The 21337-nt window shown below is 35.1% G+C and overlaps 1 protein-coding gene across 1 annotated transcript in view; it reads left to right on the top strand.

Annotated features, from left to right (window-relative positions):
• The first annotated feature begins 5350 nt into the window (after positions 1-5350).
• LOC133192532 (sarcoplasmic calcium-binding protein-like) overlaps positions 5351-21337 on the top strand; it is a 50041-nt gene continuing 34054 nt past the window's right edge. The window contains exon 1 of the mRNA XM_061328525.1: positions 5351-5364. The gene's annotated coding sequence lies outside the window, so the exon portion shown is untranslated. The remainder of the gene's footprint in view (positions 5365-21337) is intronic.

Raw genomic sequence — 21337 nt, 5'->3', positions numbered from 1 at the left:
GCAAACGTTGTCCATCGGCCTCATTAATTATAAATTTCATCCATGACATCATTTCTCCGATCTATGACTAAGTATCACTTTTTTTAGATCGAAAGTAATAAAAGGTTTATATAGTACGTAGAGAAATATTCCGGATTAACAAATTGTTTATACTATATAGCGATTCTATAATAAATAATTGCAAAAATCATTCGTGAAATGTGTATATGTGTGAGTGTGAGTTACTGAATTAAATTAATTTTTTTTTAGTTTCATCGCTAAGTACTGTTGGAAAAAAGTAAATGCGGGGCATTTTTTTCATAAATTCAATTAAGCTAAGCAGGCAACATTGTCAGCCATTCGATACGCAATTAATTCTTGATAGATATAATAATTTAATAATAATAAAAAGTATTAAATACATTTGAAAATGTTTTATTTTAGGGACACTGGCACTGAACGCGGTAAAAAGCGGCCTTTGCAGGAATCCCAATGAGCACTGCAGTTTAGCAAGAAAAAGCCACGAGAAAGTTGGTTAGCAACTACAAAATATCTGGTTGAAATGTGTGCCAGAAATCTGCGCCCCTTTAGCATTGTAAATGGAGTAGGGTTTAGAAATTTTGTTCACTGCCTTGACCAATCATTTATCGTACCACCATTAAAAATTACACCAATTATTTCTACGGCACATTAAAACAAGCAGTAGCGAATGACTTGCAGTCACACTCATCATTAGTTTACAACCGATACCTGGACATCGTGCGTAACGGAAGGCTATCTCACCCTCACAGCTCATTTTATAGATAGTTTGTGGCAATTAAGTACTATGTCTAAGCTACATGTACCAAAGAAGTCAAAGATCACAAAGGAGAAATCTTGCGAATGAAATTAAAAGTATACTGGAGGACTTCGGACTCTCAATACGCCAGTATTGGGCATCACTACTGATATTGCTGCCATTATGGTAACTATGACAACACACCTCGAATGGCCACATATTCTTTGCTTAATTTGCACATACCCTGCAATTTAATGTAAAAGCCGGACTCAAAATCAAGGAAATTTCCACTGCAACGGCAGCAGTACGAAAACTTGTGGCTCATTTTTAAAGAAGTTCTTTGGCTTCCAACGAACTGAAATCTCGCCTGAAGCAATTAGATCTGCCACAGCACTCGCTGCTGCAAGACGTCCCCACCAGATGGAATGCTACGTACCCCACCAAACGTCCCCACCAGATGGAATGCTATGTACATTATGTTTGAACGACTTCTTGAGCAGCGCCTGGCGATTTTTACCGTCCTTCATAATACATCTATCACATGTCCTTCCGATGCGAGGGCCCTTGAACTATCAGACCAGGTCTGGAAAATTATGGAGGACTTAGTTCCCGGTTTAAAACCGCTGCAAGTACTACAGCATTTAGCGGAACAAGCTTCCCTACATTGAGCATGGTCTATCCGATTGTAATTGGTCTCCATAAGAATCATTTGAATGTACGAGGAGAAGACACAACTGTTCTAGTCAAATTCAAAGAAGCAGTTACAAAAGACCTCTCGTCTCGATTTCCACAAACCGATCATAAATTATCAATGCACCAATCTGTTCCTACCTGCGCCCTTAAATTCATGACCGAAACTGCTAGGAAAGCTGTTGACATTATTCTTGGTAAAGAGTAAATCAAAAGTGTCATCTCAGAATCGTTTGTAGATAAGATTAACACCATGCAATCAGAAATTGACCATCTAGAGAGACGCTTAGATGAAATGGAACAATATTCCAGAAGGAACTGTTTTGATGGGTTTGGTCCCATCCCTCAGAACCTAGGGGGCAAGGACTATGAAATTCAGTTTTTGACCCCATTTGCCCATAAATGTTTTATACAAAAAATGGTTCGGCAGTTTATGAGAAAAAGCTGAAAATGTTCAAAAGTTTTCGACCGACCAAAGACGCGCACGACGACGGACAAAAATAGATAAAAGGGCACCTGAGTGACTATCGGAACTCAGTCCTCAGTCAAATTTCGCTTTGGATCTGAAATTGAAATAGTACCGATGCCATGCTTATTTCTGGATCCATGGTACAAATTCCTCCCTTTTCTATCATGAAAAGAGAACTTTTTACAGGAAGTAATATAAATGCCGCTTCCAGTGATCCAGTCGCTCATTAATTGTACTAAAACTGACCTCATTCATTGGATTATGAGCCGACAACCAAGGTTACTTAATCAAGATGATTTCATTCCTGCCCGGTGAATACTATGAAACTGATTGTGAAATTGTTGCTCCGACAAGAATTGAGGATAGAATGTTTCGGGAAAAACGGTCCAAACGAAGTCTAACCCTTTTATTTGGAGGAAGAAAATAGGGATTTTTATTAAAAACCATGTTGGCCCGGAAATTACTTTGTATTCCTACGACTTCGGTTTCCTCAGTACTGTCGGCTAAAATATGACCCAATGATAGGTTATATTGGCTAACAAGGTCATTCAAACGACCATAGAATTTACAAAAATGCTGGCTTTAAACAAGGTTGCTGAAATCCATGTAATATCAACTAAATGATCTGTCAGTAGCCTACCTCGGTTTAAAAATTGATCGTACTCAAAGCATGCTTTTAGTCTAGACTATCGAATAAGTTGGGAAATGTGAACACCATATACACAGGTGATAGCAAAATATTTCTACATAAATAAAGGAAGTTAACGATGGAAAAGCTTGTCATCTCGTTTGTCATACAAATTAGATGTTAGTTGGCCCTTATCGTTACTAGTCGGTAAAACATCTAAATATGAAATAGATGTGGTAGACTTGTGGTGCCCTTTATATCGAGTCGACATATAAAAGGAAATTAACAATTGTAAATTGATAATTGATGGATGCCTTCTGTGTCCCGTCCATGCGAACGATTAATTTCCTCGATGTGGAGACATGTTGTGTTGAATAAATAAATGAACTTCTTGGCTATTACGGAAATTCAAAAGTAACTATTTCATTCTATAAAATTTAATTTGCTGCATAAATTAATGATTATCCATCTCACAGCTAGTGTTATGTGCAGAAAAAGTAGGAAGCCAATGCATGTTGGCCAAGGAGATTGTCAAATCTGCCATATATGCAACAGACCAGATGCAAGACCTAGCTACAGGAACTACTCACTATAAACCATAAAGAAGACTTGTTGAGCTTGCACTCACGTTGCCCCTTCACACTGCTAGTTGTGAACGAGTCTTTTCTTAGCAAAACATCATTCTTACCTAACAGAGAAATTCTTTGGCACCCAAGATATCTGATTGGTTCCTTAAGCAAATTTTGATTTAAAAAAAATGGATTTTTTTTTTTTTGAAAAAGCGCATTATCTCTGTCCAGTAGGCTTATGTGCATCACAATGTGATGATTTGTAAATATATAGCAATCCAATAACAGGGGTTTTATCTGCATAAATTTTATTGTCAGAGGTACATACATCATAATAGTATTAACAAAATATGTTCATACTATGACAAGTATTAAAAAAAGAACCCATTGTATTTTCTCTCATTGACCCGATCATTTTATGAAGACAGGGGTCACTGACCTGAATTGTTTGACCTTCCCAGGCACTGTCAGTGCACAAACTTAACATAAAAAATATCTTGAATAGTTTCTGCCAAGCGAAGCTAAACACACATTTGAAAACATTTTTGCAGCTCATATTGCAAAGGGTGCAACTTTTATTCAGCCAAAAATGGTGCTTTACAACCAAAATTATTATTGGTTATTACAAGTACACAAGTCATATATATTACCTACAACTATAAATTTCAATTTTACAAGAAAAAATATCACTAATTTATTTTTTCTAACTCCATTATAAAAAGAAATATGAAGATAACGAACAGTTCAAGTTCAGAGTCCATTTAAACAATACAAATCGGGATCTGAGCAAACACGGACTTCCAAAAGCATCAGAGGAGGGATCAGGTGCCAAAAAGGAGTGAGCATCCCCTGCCGACATATGTAAGAATGTATTTTCAATTTGGAGTTTGTTTAAACAAAATATTATATGGTTTATTACCAAAATCGGCATATAATGCATCTTTAACATGAAGTTTTGATGATTGTCAAGAAAAAGACTTTGTCAGTTAACAATGGCTATTTCCATTCTTATGTCGATACCATATATCCCGGTGAGCTTGAGATACGAGGGGCATTTCAAAAGTTCTGGCAACTGGTATATAAAATTTTAACTACGTTACGGATTAACCCTCTGGCTGCGGGAAGGACATATATGTCCTTTTACCGCTCGCTGCGGCAGGGACATATATGTCCCTGACGACGTCATAAATTTTGAGGCGTCATTTCCCTCAAACTTTATTGAAATATATAATATTAAAACTATTTTTTGATTGCATTTTTTTTGTTGAATTAAAAGACTTAAGAATTTTAAAGCTCCTGCCTTTTAAAACAAATTAAACGCTACAAATGTATTGTATAATTATTCATGTATTTGTTCATGCATGTGATTAAATCTAAAATGCGCAAATGAAATTTGTTCTCACATGTGCATTTCAATTTAACATATACCTGTAAGGCTTAAAGAGGCTGGGGGTTGTGGCCATTTTTAGACTATATTGATCTCCTTTAGAAGAAGAGCTCCATATGAAGATATAGAAAATGATCAAATTTTAAAACTAAAATTTTTGAAATTTTGAAAAAAAATTTGAAAATAGTTAATTTTTTCTTAACATTTCCAAATCAGAGCAAATGAAAATCCCCCCCCCCCCCCCCTAAAATTCAGGTAGAAATTCGCTTTATAATTATAGTATTTTCCCAAAATCACGTAATGTTTTCATTAACACATACAGTGTAATTTTTCCGACAAGGAAAATTAATCTTCTTCGAAAATGATCCTTTATTTGATCATTGAATCAGAATTCGACAATGAAGAGGTTCCTCTGTCATCAGAGAGAATATGGACAGATCTAGGAGTAGCTACGATGTGTGAATGATTTTGCTTATTCGCATGCGACGAAACGATTTTCCCGACACATGGGCTCTGTTAACCCACTTTACGTCGAAGTCCCCCTGATGAATATTTAAATTTCTCGCCCTAATAGATAATTTAGAAATTATCTGTACCTGGTCAATTTAGAAGTTTTATACATTTTCTTGGAAAAGAAAACAAATCACTATGCTGACCATGTTCTACATTCGCAACATGAGCTAAGGCCCTGTTCAAGTAAATTATCTCTATGTTTCTCCATTGCAGTGATAATGCAACATATATCCCGTGCGGGACCTCTGGATATGACCTAACGCATAAGTCCAGTACTGGACCTTATAAATAAGTACTATTAGTACATTTCCAGTTCGTCGAGCTATTATGATATGCATGTATATCGAGTATGTTTCTGTTAAAATTGCTGACATTTCAGAGATGCAACTTAGCGTTGCATTGATGAAAATTATTAACTTTGAACATTTTTACTCGGTTGTATATTTGCTTTAAAAAAGAATTTCACACTGTATGGCACGTTGAATATACACTGTATTAGACAAATCTCATGTATTTGGAATATTTGTCTACCGTTTCCTCTAACTCCTAACTAAGGCAACCATTACAAAAATGTATGTGGCAAATTCGAATGGTATATCAATACTATATTGCACACAAAAATTTATATCTATACGTAAACCCCTGCTTGTGGACTGTTTTGCATGGTTTTCTCATTTAAAAGATTGCAGTTGACATCGCAGTGCATGTGCTTTTTTCAGCAGAATCTAAAAAAGGATACAACACGACTGTTTGATTCTCTGTTTATACAATTCAAATGCAGAATTGTTCAAATACGTAATTGGAGTGGCAAATTATTAACATATTAACCTCAAAATTTTTTAGATATCTTTGATGTCTATGCTGTCAAAATCTAATTAATTCATTTTCACTCCAAAACACTATTATAAAAGTTTATTTTTTAGCCCAATGTATAGTCAAATGTTTCATTTTAAAAATAAATAAATTAATAAAGACATGACAAGTATGTGAAATAAATAAATTTTGTAATATCCTTGTTCTCCTGTCAGTATAGAGTGAATGACCCCAATGACATACCACAGGTATTTGCACATAGTTCAAAATATAATACACTGCACATGCAATCAGCCGTTATGTAAAACGAGGAGGGTTGGATTGCGTTCAATCGGATGTAGATGTTGCTTATACCCTCCCCCCCCCCCCCCCCGTGTCCCCGTGTTCTGAATATCAGCGTTTTTCATTTCGACATTCTCCAGTTTTAGCTTTACCGATAGTATACAAGAATCAAACACAGTGTTAACAAACACACACGGTCTTTTGGGTGTTTTTGTGATATAATCTCCATGTTGTATCAAAATTTGTTCTCTATGCTTAAACTTCTCAAATGAAATACGTTTAAAACTAATATTCATCAGACCCCTTGTTTAAAACAATAAAGTGACTTCAGGCCCATAGCAATGATTTAACAAAAATGGGGGGGGGGGGTAGGGGGTGCTCCCATCCCAAAAAATCTGACAAGCAAAAAAAAAAAAAAAAAACAAAAAACAAAACAAAACAAAAACAAACCCAAATAACTATACTATTCTGGAATTTGCCAGTGCTCGACCTAACAACAACAAAACGTGTGTGTGTGGGGTGGGGTGGGGGGTGGGGGGGGAGAGAGATAGAGAGAGAGGCATCTAAAGTAAAAACTACTATTATATAAATAGTGCACGTTTTTTAGGGAAATGTTGTACTCAGAAAAAGGAGGGAGGGGGCGCTTACTACGGGCCAGGAATTTACGTTAAAATAAAATAAATGAATAAATAAAAATGTCCTTGTCAACTGATTTCTTCCTTTAAAAGTCACTACGAATAGCTGCTTGCTTTAGTTTTTAAAATATTCCATATAAATATCATGGCGAAAATTACATATACATTTTAGATCTCTTTGTAAATGTTTATATGGAAACGGAACGTAAAATTAAACCAACATTCTAATAGACCATGACTGGATTGGTTTCTGACATAAAATCAAGTTTTGAATTCTCATTGTCCTGACAATTTCTCTAATAAAATAAAACATTGTTCGTGTGTGTGTGTGTGTTTTTAACGTACAGCATGATTTTTACACAAAATACAAAAGTGTAGATTGTAGAAATTGATGTCCCCGAGGTCATTCTTTTGTACAAGAAGATAAGTGGTGTCGACATGTCCGAGAAATCGATCATTAGAATTGTTAGAAAAACCCCGATATCAAATTCAACATGATATGGACGAAAATCCGCATTTACTTTTTTCTGAGAATTTCGTGTATATCAAATTTTGACTCATCAAATTTTGCTTCCGGTAAACTAAAAACATATTTCTATATGAATTTAACATAGATCTCATGTAAAAATATCGAATTACAAAATTAATGTTGATCAATTAAAATAACATGTACCTGTGACTTTTTTCAAACTACAATTTATCATCTTTCTTTTAAAGTGGTCTATATATTTTTCAGCTATAAGATTGTAATTTATAAGTTTTCGTATGTCCAGAATTATTTTTGTTTCAAAAACGTACGCGTGTTACATGTACATGTATATAGCCAATGTCTATGCATAATATTTAATTTACCGGCAAATCATGGGGCTGCGCACAAAAATGAGCCCGGTAAATTTTTACTTCCGCAAATTTAAACATCAGACCGGAAGGTTTTTTTTTTTTTTTTTTTTTTTTTTTTTTTTTTTTTTAGTAAATATCGGCCCTTTTGTCAAATTAATAGAAAAGCGTGAAACTAAGCAACTTGATGGTAGATCTTTTCCTAATTCTTGGATGAATTTATGTAATCGGATATCCTATAATGAATCATTAAAAGTCAACATTAATGCCTAAATGAAATATTTACACAACCTCTGTAGAATTAATTTCAATAAAGTTTAAGTCGAATTTATGGGTCAAAGTTGTTTTATTATGAAATTTTTCTTAGAAAAATATTTTGGATAAATTTATCTTGGTTTTAATTTAATTCTTGACGAAAAAGAAAAATCTGTGCGGAAAGCATAATCAAAATTAAAACGTGGCATACTTCTTGCAAAGTTGGATTTTTTGTAATTTATTTTTTAGAACGCACCTCACCGTGAGAAATTGAATGCAGATGAAAATAAAATATATAAAATGCTCTTATTGATCTATATACGATATTGTTATTTTACGAGTACTTGATCATGAGTTAACAAATACTGATTAGGATTTTAAAGTTGAGATGTATTTGTTTCCGATTTGATAAATTCTTTCTTCATAACCGCTTATCGGTTTTATTTTATTGGAAATATAAAAAGAAAAAGAATCATAATATGATTAAATTGAGTAAAAAATATAAAATTAAGTCACAATGTATAAATAAAGAACTTCTTAATAGTTTTATTGATAAAACAAATGAATAAATTTCCTTGTACTCATTCCTATAGTGTTCTAGACGCGCACTTGGCGTAATTCCGAAATATTTTTAAAAATCCCGCAAAATAATGTAAAACAAATTGTGACGTCCTTTTAATCTCGCAGTGACGTTATATTTTCTGTACACTGACGTCGCAGCCAGAGGGTTAAAATGACTCTGATACCACTGTAAAGCTTAGGCAAATATGCATTAGAAGTGGCGTCATTTTACATTAAAAATGACGTATAGGTCTGCTAAAATGACGTCATAATTAGGTATACTCTGTATACTGGGCGTAAAAATGACTGATAAGGAGAACAATTTTTTTGTTGAGCAAAGAGCGTGTTGCAAAATTCGCTCATTGCTTGGCTTTACGGCTACAGAAATAAAAGCCGATTTAGATGTAGTATATAGAGAGTATGCTCTTTCATATCGAGCAATAGCAAGATGGGTAGTTCAATTTAAAGAGGGTAGAAAATCAATTGAAGATGACCCCGTTCGGGGCGTCCAGTTTGTGCATATGGCGAAAAAGAAATCGTCGCTTTTCAAAATACGATAGCTGATGATGCTAGATATACAGTTGGGGAAATAGCAGACTTAACTAACATTAATTCGATCGTCAGCAGTTTTTCGTATTTTAAAGGAAAACTTCAAGCTTAGGAAAGTCTGTGCTAGATGGGTGCCGCATCTTCTCTCGGAAGAGCAAAAGCGCATCCGAGTAGAAATGGCTTCACAGTTACTAACAATTTATGAAGATTGTGACCTAAGGCGAATAAATGAGATTGTAACTGGTGATAAACATGGATATATTTTTTTGAACCGGAAACTAAGCTCAATAATAAAGTTTGGATCGGTGAAAATGATACAAGGCCTCAAATTGCACGCAGAAACCGGTCTGACCGGAGAGTAATGTACGCCTTATTTTTTTATTCTAAAGGCCCTGTAGCTCAAGTTCCGGTTCCAGAACACAGCAGTGTTACTGGTCAATTTTATGCAGAGAATGTCTGGTCTCAGGTTGTAGAGCACTATAAAACGACCCGACTAACAACCAGTACTAGAGGAATATAGCTCCTCCATGACAACGCACCTGCCCATAGATCAGAGGTAGTAACCAAATATTTAAAGGAAAATGGTATTGCCGTTTTACCACATCCACCCTACAGTCCTGACCTAGGTTCATGCGATTTTTGGTTGAATGCCGTTATCAAAGAAGCCCTCCGAGGACGGCGATTTGAAAGTCGTCATGCAGTCGGAAGTGCCGTATTCCAGTGTATGAGGCGTATACCGAAAGAGGACTATAGAGCAGCATTTTCCACGTGGATTTCAAGACTGAAAAAGTGTGTCCAGGTCAACGGACACTATTTTGAGGGATTGATATAATTTAATTTATGATAATGACGCTCATTAATTTACCGCACACCAGTTGCCAGAACTTTTGAAATGCCCCTCGTAAAAGATACCTCAGAGTCTGACACATCTGTATCATATTTGGATATTTTACTGAAAAAAAACGTTAATGGTAATCTAACAAACCAAGCTTTATGAAAAACGTGATGACTTTAACTTTTCAATCGTCAACTTCCCTTACTTGTGCAGCAATATACCATCTTCACCTGCATACGGGGTATATATCTCTCAGTTGATTCGATACGCAAGAGCATGCTCTCCGTATGTACAATTTCTAAAACGATGTAAATCATTGACAAATAAGTTGATGAAACAAAAATATTAGCTGTCTCGTTTAAAGTCATCATTTCGTAAGTTCTATGGTCGATACAATGACCTTGTCAGCAAATACAATTTATCATTGAGTCAAATGCTGACTGGAGTTTTTCATACTAATTGTTAGGCCATTATTTACACACTCAATTGTCGACGGATTTTTCCGTTATTTCCCTATTATGACAAGGAGCACACGGCGAGTGTGACTGGTCGGCAGGGGATGCTCACTCCTCCATGGCACCTGATCCCACCTCTGATGTTTGGAGGTCCGTGTTCCCTCTGCTCCTATTTTGTATTGTTTAATGGACTTTTGAGCTTGAATACTGTTCGTTATCTCCATATATTTCATATGATTGTTCAATTTTTTCACAAACAAACATCATTTGCAAAACAATAATTATATGCGTATATGCCCTTTTCATTGAAAGGTGTATTGAAACTATATAACACTTACTTAAATAAATCAGGTATGAGATCTAAGGAAGATAACATTCGCAACATTTCTTCTGTACAAAAGTCCAAAGGCCTACGTGTCACTCGGGAAAGGTGGCGTTCTCAGATTTCCAAACCAAACTGCTCTTGATCATGTTTATGACTCTTCAAATTTAAATCAGCCTTATTCTGCTTAAGCATATCGGATGAAATCAGTTTAAAATTCCATTTATGTAATTAAGATATTGAATATAAGTAAACTGTAAATTTAATACATTTTTATAGTTCATGTGCTTGAAATTTATTAAGATTTTGTAAAACAAAAAAAGTTAATATAAATTATAAAATTAAATATATGGCATTGTAAATTCTGATCTTTCGATTAATATTTGGGAGAAAATTTTCCGATGACTTACCATCAGAGAAGGAATATGTCTGCTTGTTGAACGATGAGATGAAAACCAAAGCAGATCTTCATTGTTTATGATAGAAGAAGCCATCATGTTGTAGGATTCACCGACCCGGACACCTTGTCTTTTGATGATTGGTGAAGTTATGAATTTATTATAATAAACCAAACTTTCTGAAGTGCTCACCTGATATGTACGACGGCAAAGAAAATTGCAAGTCGTGTTCGTATTTTTGGTTGTTTGAATCCATTGCCATATAAAATGAGCATTGGAAATGTAACGGGATAGCGCTCAATGGGTATCCCACTTCTGACACCAAAAATTGGAACGCTATAGTGGTTCTAGAAGACAGGAGTTAACTCCCCTTTTAAACACTGAGTCAACAACACTAACTCAAAATTTAAGTTTCATGAATTTATTGAGTCTGCAAATTTATGAAATTAACTGGAACAATTCAATTTTTTAAAAAAAATATCCTTTTGACTGATAAGTTTAATGCATAGGATTAAAAATCTTAATTCAATCCAAAGAAATAGCCAGATCTCGAAATAATCAAGATATATGGGCCAATATGGCTAAAAACCTATAATCTTTTAAGTTTAACTATCAATAAATTAGAGGTAATTAAAATGGAAATTCAAATAGATCGCATCCTGAAGTAATCAAGATATATGATCTTAAATAAACCCCCAAAACTGTTAAAATTAAACTTTCCCTAATTAAATTTAGCCAATTAATAAATTACAATCAATAAATTTCAGAGATAACAAATATTTACCAAAGTTAACGACCCCCCCCCCCCCCCCATCAGAAAGAGCAGACTGGAGATTTACGGAAAAATCTCCCATTCTAAGAAATCGTATACAGAATTCGTATAGATCCATACGGAATATTACGAAAAATACGGAAAAATGTATACGGAAAATAGTTCCACTTAACTAAATAACATTACAATAAAGAACAAGGTTCACTTAAGACGTTTTTTGGCCCTGTGAGTTTCTGAAAAATAAAAAATGCTCAGTTTTAGATGAAATAACATTAAATTTTACTGGGACCCTTGCTGACTGCATATCTATTAAAATTGACGTAATTTTTTCGCTAGTTCATGCATTATGACATCATGAATTGCGTCATTATCCCCAAATCCTGACAAATTCTTCAAAAATGGTCAAAAATTTAAGCTGTTCTTTAATATTTTGCATAGACCCCAACCTCTGATCTAAAATGTTGAATTATATAACGAAAGTTCTGTTTCAGAAGATTATAATCCATGTTTTATTTTTTAGATCACAGGGTGGGCGCATATTTTAATCCTTTACTGAAGGTGCTCAAATACACCCATTTTCGTCAAAATTCAAGAACATTACAATTTCACAAAGCCACTTTTTCAATACCTGGACTCAGAGAGAAAACTTTTTTATAGGAAATGAAAGTACTAAGTTTCTACTTTATATTGATGCTTGAAATGAGACATTGGGACTTGGTCAGTTAATTGGTCTATCGACAGGGCCATTTTATAGAGTTAGTGAACCTAGCTCTTTTGTCACCATAAAATAACGTCACTTTCATTCATTCAATAATAAACAATCAATTAATTACCTTATAACTGTTCGTTTTTTCCCCTATAATATTTCAAGGGCCTATAAATATACAATGCAAAGTAAGTAAAATAAACCGGAAGTACACCATAATTCAATGCCAAGATTGAAAAATGTAAACAAGACGACTGGTAAGAAAAATTATAATTTGCAGCCAAATAAACCTATTTACAATCGTAACATAGATAAAATATTAAATTACATGTAGTTTAGACATTGCTTCTTCCATAAGACTAGTTGATATGCATTTATAAGCGATATACAGTACTAAACATCATACACAGTAAAAGTGAAAATAGATCATCACGTGTTATATCGTAGTTTCAACACAAATACTCGTTTAGGCATAATATTACACATAAAAATAACTAGTCTTGATATGATTCGTAAAATATACACATGTCATGGTTGCTTCCCTTTTAAAAAATATGAATAAAGAATACTTTAATATACAGTTAAAGTATATCATTGCGGAAGTTAGCAAGATTTCAGTTCCCCAAGGCCAGGACTATTTCCCTCGGCTTCGCCTCGGGAAATAGTCCTGGCCTTGGGGAACTGGAATCTTGCTAACTCCCGCAATGATATACTTTTAACTGTTTTATTATACCTATACAAACGTAAAATTTAGAGGATTCAGATAGCGTGATTTCATAGCAGGGATTAGCTCACTGAACTAACACACGGGGATTAGTCCATTCACATATCATACCAATGTAAAAGTAAAATCTAGAGGATTACGGATAACCGGGAATTCGCTTATGATGCAGGGATTAGCTCACTTGACTAACGCACGGGGATTAGACCATTCATAACGATTTCTAGGGAATTAGTCTCATCTAACGATCTAATGTTATATAGTGAAAGAATCAGTAGAGGTATAATAATGCATATTAATTTTACAACATTCAAATAAAGAAAACTTAACAATTAATTAAAACTATTTACAAATATCTTTATCTCCTTTCTTTTCCTTACTTCCTCCTATTACTCCACGTGTTATTCCTGGGGCTCCGTCTTTGCTGCCAGTATCCTCCCTCTCTCCCTTGTCTTCTCCTCCTGTAACCTTGATAGGGATCTTCTCTGTCCTCCATATCTTCTCTATTCTCTCTTGCCTTTGTTCGGCCTTCATTCCTACTTTCCTGAGTAAAGTGAGTTCTTTCCTTTTCGCTTTCGGTTTGTTCATTCCTTCTGTCCCCTGACATCCTTCTTTTCTGCTGCTCTACTGTTGTTGTGGATTGAATTCTTAACGATTCCGAGGCCCTATCCAATGTTCTCCCCTGTTCTTTAATTACTGCACTTATTGAGCTCATACATGTATAAATCATAAACAGATGCTGATTCGCCTTCTGTAACTCTCGCATTACGTCTGCATCACTATCCCCTCCATTTTCACTCTCCTTACTACTTTCCTCTCCTTGGCTACCGCCGCTACCACTGCTACTGTTGTCACTACTCTCACTTTCTGTTCTTTTCCTTCTCTGTCTGCTCTTCCTCTTTTCCTTCCTTTTCGTCTCTCCTCATCTTCATTTTCATCACTGCTATCATTCGAACTTTCCTGCCGCTTCCTCTTCTTATCCTGGTCTTTCCTGGGGGCTAGTCCTGTTGGAGGCTTCTCACTTTCAACCACAGGGACTGCAACTGATGTGCCATTAAAGCCCAAGTACATGTACCTGTCCAGAAACCCGAAATCTTCGTCTTAAAGATCGTCAAAGTGAAGGGTCGACGTGACTTCTGGTAATTCAACTCTGGCTTCCTTATCAGGTAGAGCAGGTTCCATGGCAGGAGTCTCTGCTACGGAGGGTGTAGACTTGGTGGTCTGCTTATACGTCTTCGATCAATGGTCTCTGGAGGCATCCCCGCTTAACCTATTAAAGTGATTTCCCTCGGTCAAATAAACAGCATCTGGGTATTCCCTTAGGTAATTCTCAACTGGCAATCCCGTCTCCTTTAACGTCTTCACTGCTTCAATGTGTTTCGTATAGTTCTTTACAACTCTAGTTAATTCTGTCGTGGATTGTAGAGAAATCATTTGGGCAATATCCTTGCGTGCCATTTCAGAAGGAATCTGCAAGAAAGCACTATGCATTTCTGATGCTCTCTTTACAAATTTACTACAGGGATCACACTTTAAATACTCTAAACTATTAGTTTTAAAACACATTCAATCAGCTGGGGTTTCACATCTGCTTAAAGCATCAGCGTTACCATGTTTTGGACCTGGGTGATACTGTATAGAGAAATCAAAATAAGAGGAAATCTCCAACCACCTTGCTTCTCCAACAACCTCTCAGTTCCATTCTGTATTTGTAACAGGACACCTCCAATTGCCACATCTGTATCTAAAATGTATTCGCCTTCATCTAATGGATAAGCAAGTATAGCTGTTGTAGTGAAACAATCTTTAAGTTTGAGAACGACTTCTTCACATTCATCTGTCCATATGAATTGTCTCTCCTTTTAAGTCAACTCGAACAAAGGTCTCACTAATTGAGCAAAATCCTTTATAAATTTCCGATAACTCCCCATCCCCAGCAGTTGTCTAACTTCTGTGACAGTAGTAGGTCGAAAAATCTTGGAAATGTTTTCCGGATTCGTGAGTATTCCCTCAGATGAGACAACATGTCCTAGAAAGGTTACTATAGTTTGGAAAAGGTTGCATTTCCAGGTCTCTAATTGGCGACTAATTTAGTCGCCATATGCATGGCGCCTAAAATTTTTGATTGGCGCCTAAAATTTATCCATAAGTCGCCAAATTGGCGACCATTTTAAATTGACTTGACGATCGTCGAATTCCTGAAATTTTAACATTTTTAACAATTTTTCTGAAAAAGCGAAAAGAAGAGGAAATTATTCTTACCAATGGACAAGCATGTCATGTTTTCTTAATCACATCATGGGTCCCTATATTGATTACTATTAACTTTTAAAGTTGGCGCCTTAAAAAAATTGCCTGGCGTCTAAAAATTTGCATTGGCGACTAATTTTTTTTATAAGGCGCCAGCTGGCGCCTAAATTTTAGAGGTCACTTAGAGGCCTGATTTCACAGGTTTCAATTTCATTCCGGAGTCTCGTATTCTTGAAATTACATCTTCTACCCTTTGTAGATGTTCCTGAAAAGAAGAACCAAAACCAACAATATCATCAAGATAAATAATGCAAGTTTGCCAATTAAGACCTTGTAATATGAGCTCCATGAGTCTTTGAAATGTAGCACATGCTGTACTTAGACCCATTGGCATGGTTGTAAATTCATAGAGTCTATAGTTTGTGATAAATGCAGTCTTAGGAATGTCTCTATCCCTCACAGGACTGATGTTAAAGAGGGATTCTTGTCTGGTTTCTGACTTGATGAAATATCCCAAGTATATTTGCTTGTATGTCTTATAAACTTAGCTGTAATGTATTCAAAAGATCATATTTTTCTTTACTCATCATAATTGTACAATTTTAAATAGAAATAGTAAACCGAGTTTGAAATCCATAAGGGACTATATTTTTGGCGCAACTGCGGCGTATGAAAATATCTCCTTTTTCTGCCTATCAAAAACACTTACAGAACATTACATGTGGTTAATTTTTTTTAAACAATCAAAGACTTGAAGAAATTTTGATATGTAACTAAAATTATAAATAATGCTCTAAAGTTTTAAAATATAGCAAATAAAAATGATTTTCTAAACAAACTGCAATCTTGTTAGCTTTTGAAAGTCTCCAACCTTAAAACAGATTTGAGCAAAAAATCAGTAAAAAGTGTTTTTTCTCTCTTACTAAACGGTCAAAGTTTTTTTGTATCATGTTGTATATTTACATGACTACTTCACCATATGTAAAGATAAGAAATATTCAAATATAAGAAGTATATAAAAATAACCAATATATCCTAAAAAATTAAGGAAAACAGAGGAAATCCGGATTAGCACATATCTATTTAAGGTAAATAATGTCAATTAACTTGGTAGAATCATCTGATAGACCCGATATGGTAACATCTTTTTGTGCAAAAAGAAACACATTTTATCTTTTAGAATAGAAGTAGGCATCACATGATTAGCAACAGTAATTTTTTTTACTCTAAATGTCAAGGAAAAAGATAATGACCTTGACCCGACCTTGTTTCTGAAATATAACGGTCAAATTTAATCAAATTGATACCATCACTTAGTGATATTGTCTTCTTGAATCTATGAAAATTTCTTTATTTTTTAAATACAAGAATATGAGTAGAATAAGAGAAGAATCCATCCTTAAGTCAAATGTTGAAAAATAAACAGATCCCCTGACTGTATCGAAACAGTCTTGAACCCTAGGGAGAGGAAAAGCATCTTGTCAATTAACACTATTGAGTCGTCTGTAGTCAATACAGCATCTAGTTTTGCCATTCTTTTTCTTAACTAAGACAATGGGACTCGCCCATGGTGAACTTGATTTTCTAATTATACCCAGTGCCTCCATCTGTTGAACAACTTTGCTATCTTCATCTGCAAAAGCCAGTGGGAAAAGCCTGGGAGGTTGCTTGATTGGTCTTGAATCACCAGTGTCTATCTCATGCTGTACTAAAGTTGTCACCCCTAGATTTGTATCATTCTTTGAAAATGTTGTTTGATACCTACAAAGAAGTTCTGAAATTTTCTTGCTCTCATTTGAAGTTTTGTCTTGAGTGGCCCTGTCATATAAATCTGAAAGATAAACAGGTACATTTTTAATTTCCATCACCTTTAGTCTTGTTCATTTCAGAAAAGTTATTCCCCTTTTGGGAGTTTTCAGCCAACTGTATCCTCCTGATTGACTGGTTACTCTGTTCAGAGATGCTTTCTGAAGACAAGATCACTTCAACAATTTGAAGATTTACAAGTTCAGTTTCCCCTAAAATTTCATCTTGTTTTATAATAACATCTGTCTTGAAGGGATTCATTACCCTTATTTATGTGCAAACTTTATTTTCTAAGTCTGTCAAACATGACGCCATCAGAAGAGAAGATCTATTGTTGAACTCTTCAGAAGGTTGGATACAAAATACATAGTAAGGTGAAATCTTGTCGAACCTGTCCTCAAAAACATCAATTAATTGCTCACTGTATGCAGGAATTACAAAACTCTCTGCTACTAAGACCCTTCTATTTTTCTCTGTCAATTGTCTGACACTGATTTTATTTCCTCTGAAAGTAATGAAATTGTCATGTAATTCTATTTTAATTAGGTCCATTTTCTTCTTTTAATAAAATATCTGATCCTAAAAGAGCTTCATCTTGAATTTCAGCCACAATAATTTCTGTAAATTTTACGTGACCCACTTGAACCTCAAAAATGGCTTTAACTCCAACCCCCCCCCCCCCGTACGAAACAGTCCGGGCGGCTTAGACACGGCTCAGGCACGGATCCTGTTTCCAGAAACCCGTGCTTATAGCATTCCTGTTCCTATGTAAAATATGTATGGGAAGCTGTGCCTTGAAGTGGTCGAGGCACGGACACGGCACGGAATATTGGCCGAATTATTTAAATTAGATCACACGGTTTTACACAATCCGTTTCAGAAAGCCGTGCTACTTGGACTCAGATTCTGTAAACCCGTGTCATTTTCCATATATGGAGACACTGATTTTTGGAACCCGTGTCAAAAAAAAAGTCGTGAGATATACCATATCTGGTGTCACGGGATCTGTGCATTTCTCTACATCTAGGTCACCCTAACAAAAAAATACTATAGTTAACAATAGTTTACTATAGTTAACTATAGTAAATCAAAGTGTCAAAGTTATCACTATAGTAAATCAAAGTTTTCAAAGTAATCACTATAGTGTCATAGTGATCACTATAATAAATCAAAGTTTTCAAAGTTATCACTATAGTAAATCAAAATTTTAAAAGTTATCACTAGAGTAAATAAAAGTTTTCAGGATAGTAATTCAAAGTTTTCATTGTTATCACTGTTGCGCCTGCATAGCAAACCTTTAGTGTTGTTTAGAATGTATGTTTCTTAGGTATGTTTTCGTTATAGAACTAAAGATGCATGTTTACACTTGGAACAACAAATGTCAGTGTTTCATTTTGATTACGCGGATTACGTTTACCTGTAGTATATATTTCCACTTTTGTCTATTCTAGAAGAGTGTCTCTTAAAATAATTATGTCTTGTAGAACTTAGCATCAAAAGATTTATTTATTACCGGGATTTCGTTATATGATAACTGGAAATGCATGAGATTCAATAATTGCAGAAACTGTATGGTAGAGATGAATATATCCGGATTGTTAGCAGACGAGTAGTTTCTGGATATATAGCTCTAGAAATAATTATAAAATTATAGTGAGATAAAATAGATCTTTTGGAGTATTATTAGTAGGTTGGTTTATCCTAGTTTATTGATAAAAGTATTGTTTTTGGAGTTTTACATTTTACATATGACGTAGTCGCAGCATCACTGCGTCACAGTATAAAAGCAGCAAACTCGAAGCGGCGTCGTCAGATCTCCTCCAGAAAAATAAAGCAAAAGTCGGTGTTGGTCGGTGCCAGTAAAGTTTAAGGTAAATTCATATTTTAGTTAAGTTAGAAAAAGTTAAAACCTTCTTAGCCTATTTAGATATATTATGATTGTATGTTATTTTGCGTCCCATTCGAGAATTTTTCACTCATATAGAGACGTCACCATATACCGTTGAAGGGCTTCAAATTTTGACCTTTACTCGGCACTTAGGGCCATTGAGCAGCGAGGGATCTTTTCCGTGCCAACGCCTGCCGTGACACGGGGCCTCGGTTTTTAAGGTCTCATCCGAAGGACCCGCAACTTTCACTTCGAAGTGCCGAGCGCATGGTGAAGGAACAGTTGCTACCCATTATTTATCGACTTGGGTCAGTCGCGGCCGAGATTCGAACTCACGACCTCCCGATCACAAAGCGAGCGCTCTACCGACTGAGCTACCGTGAACGGTATTTAGATATAGTATATTAAAATGTAAATTCTTTAGAAAATATTTGAGAATTTTTATTAGTTTAAAGTATTCAGATATTGACTACTCGGTGTGAGATTCTGAGCCAAAGTTTGTGTCAAATTTTAGTATTATTGACTGTGCAAGTTTAGAATAATTAATTCCGTTTTTATTGAGATTTAGCTAAAGTTAATTTACGGTGCAGTTTGGCACCGGCGGCACCGAGCACCGGGTAGCACCGTGCACCTGGTCGCACCGAGCACCGAGTAGTATATATTAGACCATTCTAAGTTGCATAGGTTATAAATTATGGTTGGCATTAGCACAGGAACTTTCCTATCTACGCATGACATGCTAGCATAGGATGGGGGGTGGACTTTTTGATATTAAGAAGTAGATATTTGGATTTCAGATATAGTTCTGATTACAGTATCAGAGTTCCTGATTGTGCCTGTAAAGTTATACTTAGTAGTAGCAGCAGATAGCACCGAACATCTTGAAGCTTCCGGAAATCGAGAAGTAGTACAGAACACCTAGTAGCACCGGAAACCGAGTAGCACCGAGTACCGAGTAGCACCGAACACCGAGCTCCGTGGAATTTCGGCAGTATACTTAATATTGAAGAGACATTTTAAATATTTATTGAACTTTATTGTCTTTGATGCTATAATAAATATATGTACTGATGCTATAATAAATATATGTATTAACTGTTTATATATATTTCTTTCCTTTATTAAAACTAGGTACCTTCGAACTCAACTATTGTAACGTGCCTCATAGGTACCGAGTTGATGTAAAATTACACGTTACTATTGGTGGCAGCGAATTTATTTAAATTTACTTATAAAACCCAAAACGTTACATCACTATAGTTAATCAAAGTGACAAAGTTATCACTATAGTAAATCGAAGTTTTCATAGTGTCAAAGTTATCACTATAGTTATTTATAGTTAACTATAGTAAACTATAGTATTTTTTTTTGTTAGGGCAAGGCCGTTAGAGAATCTCCTGATGTAACTGTGGATGCCAAACTGGTGATTAAAACCAAACTTCACAATGCTTTACATTATTATTATGTTTAGTTTTAGAATTTTAAAAATCTTACATGTATATGTCCATTTACTTTCTATTAAACATTTACTTTATCATTTACAATTTATGCTAGTTTGTAATTAAGAATAAGTAAATATCCTTTACCTAGAGTAAAAAAAGACACATTCTTAGCTCATGACCATGAATCCCTCCAATTTAATATTCAAATAAAGGAAGTTATGATTGAGCATGCTCAGTAAAAAGCCATGAGATATGAATAAATAGTTTAAAGCAAAATCCGCTTGCATTAAAAGCCGTCTCCCTGGGACACGGATTCTGTGCCCCACACGGGTTTCTGTGAGCAAGAATTCCTCACTTTCAGACTCAGAATCCGTGTCCTGGACATGCAGAACCCGTGCGGCTTTTCAAAAAAACCCGTGCGGGTTCCGTGCCTTAGCTGTGCCCAAGTCGTGCCTATTCCACCTCAAAATTTCAAACGGGCCAACTCATTTAAGGGTTCCCCATTATTAACACTAGTTAGTGAATTTGACTATTTTAGTTGTGGCCTTGATTCTCTGGGGATTCTTTCAAAAATTCTCTTGGATATGATTGACCTGGTGGCCCATTCTATTTTTACACCCTGTACAGAACCACTTATATATATATATATATATATATATATATATATATATATATATATATATATATATATATATATATCCCAGGACACCCATTTATCTGCCTGAGGATATATTCAAGAGAGGAACCATGGTGCTGAAAATTTTCAGAATTAGTACATTCATCTTGTACTGGTATAC

This window comes from Saccostrea echinata, unplaced genomic scaffold (assembly GCF_033153115.1).
Source record: "Saccostrea echinata isolate AGI-Se365-2 ecotype Australia unplaced genomic scaffold, CSIRO_AGI_Sech_v1 ptg000025l, whole genome shotgun sequence".
NCBI lineage: Eukaryota > Metazoa > Mollusca > Bivalvia > Ostreida > Ostreidae > Saccostrea > Saccostrea echinata.
This window is presented reverse-complemented; position numbering and strand designations above follow the sequence as displayed.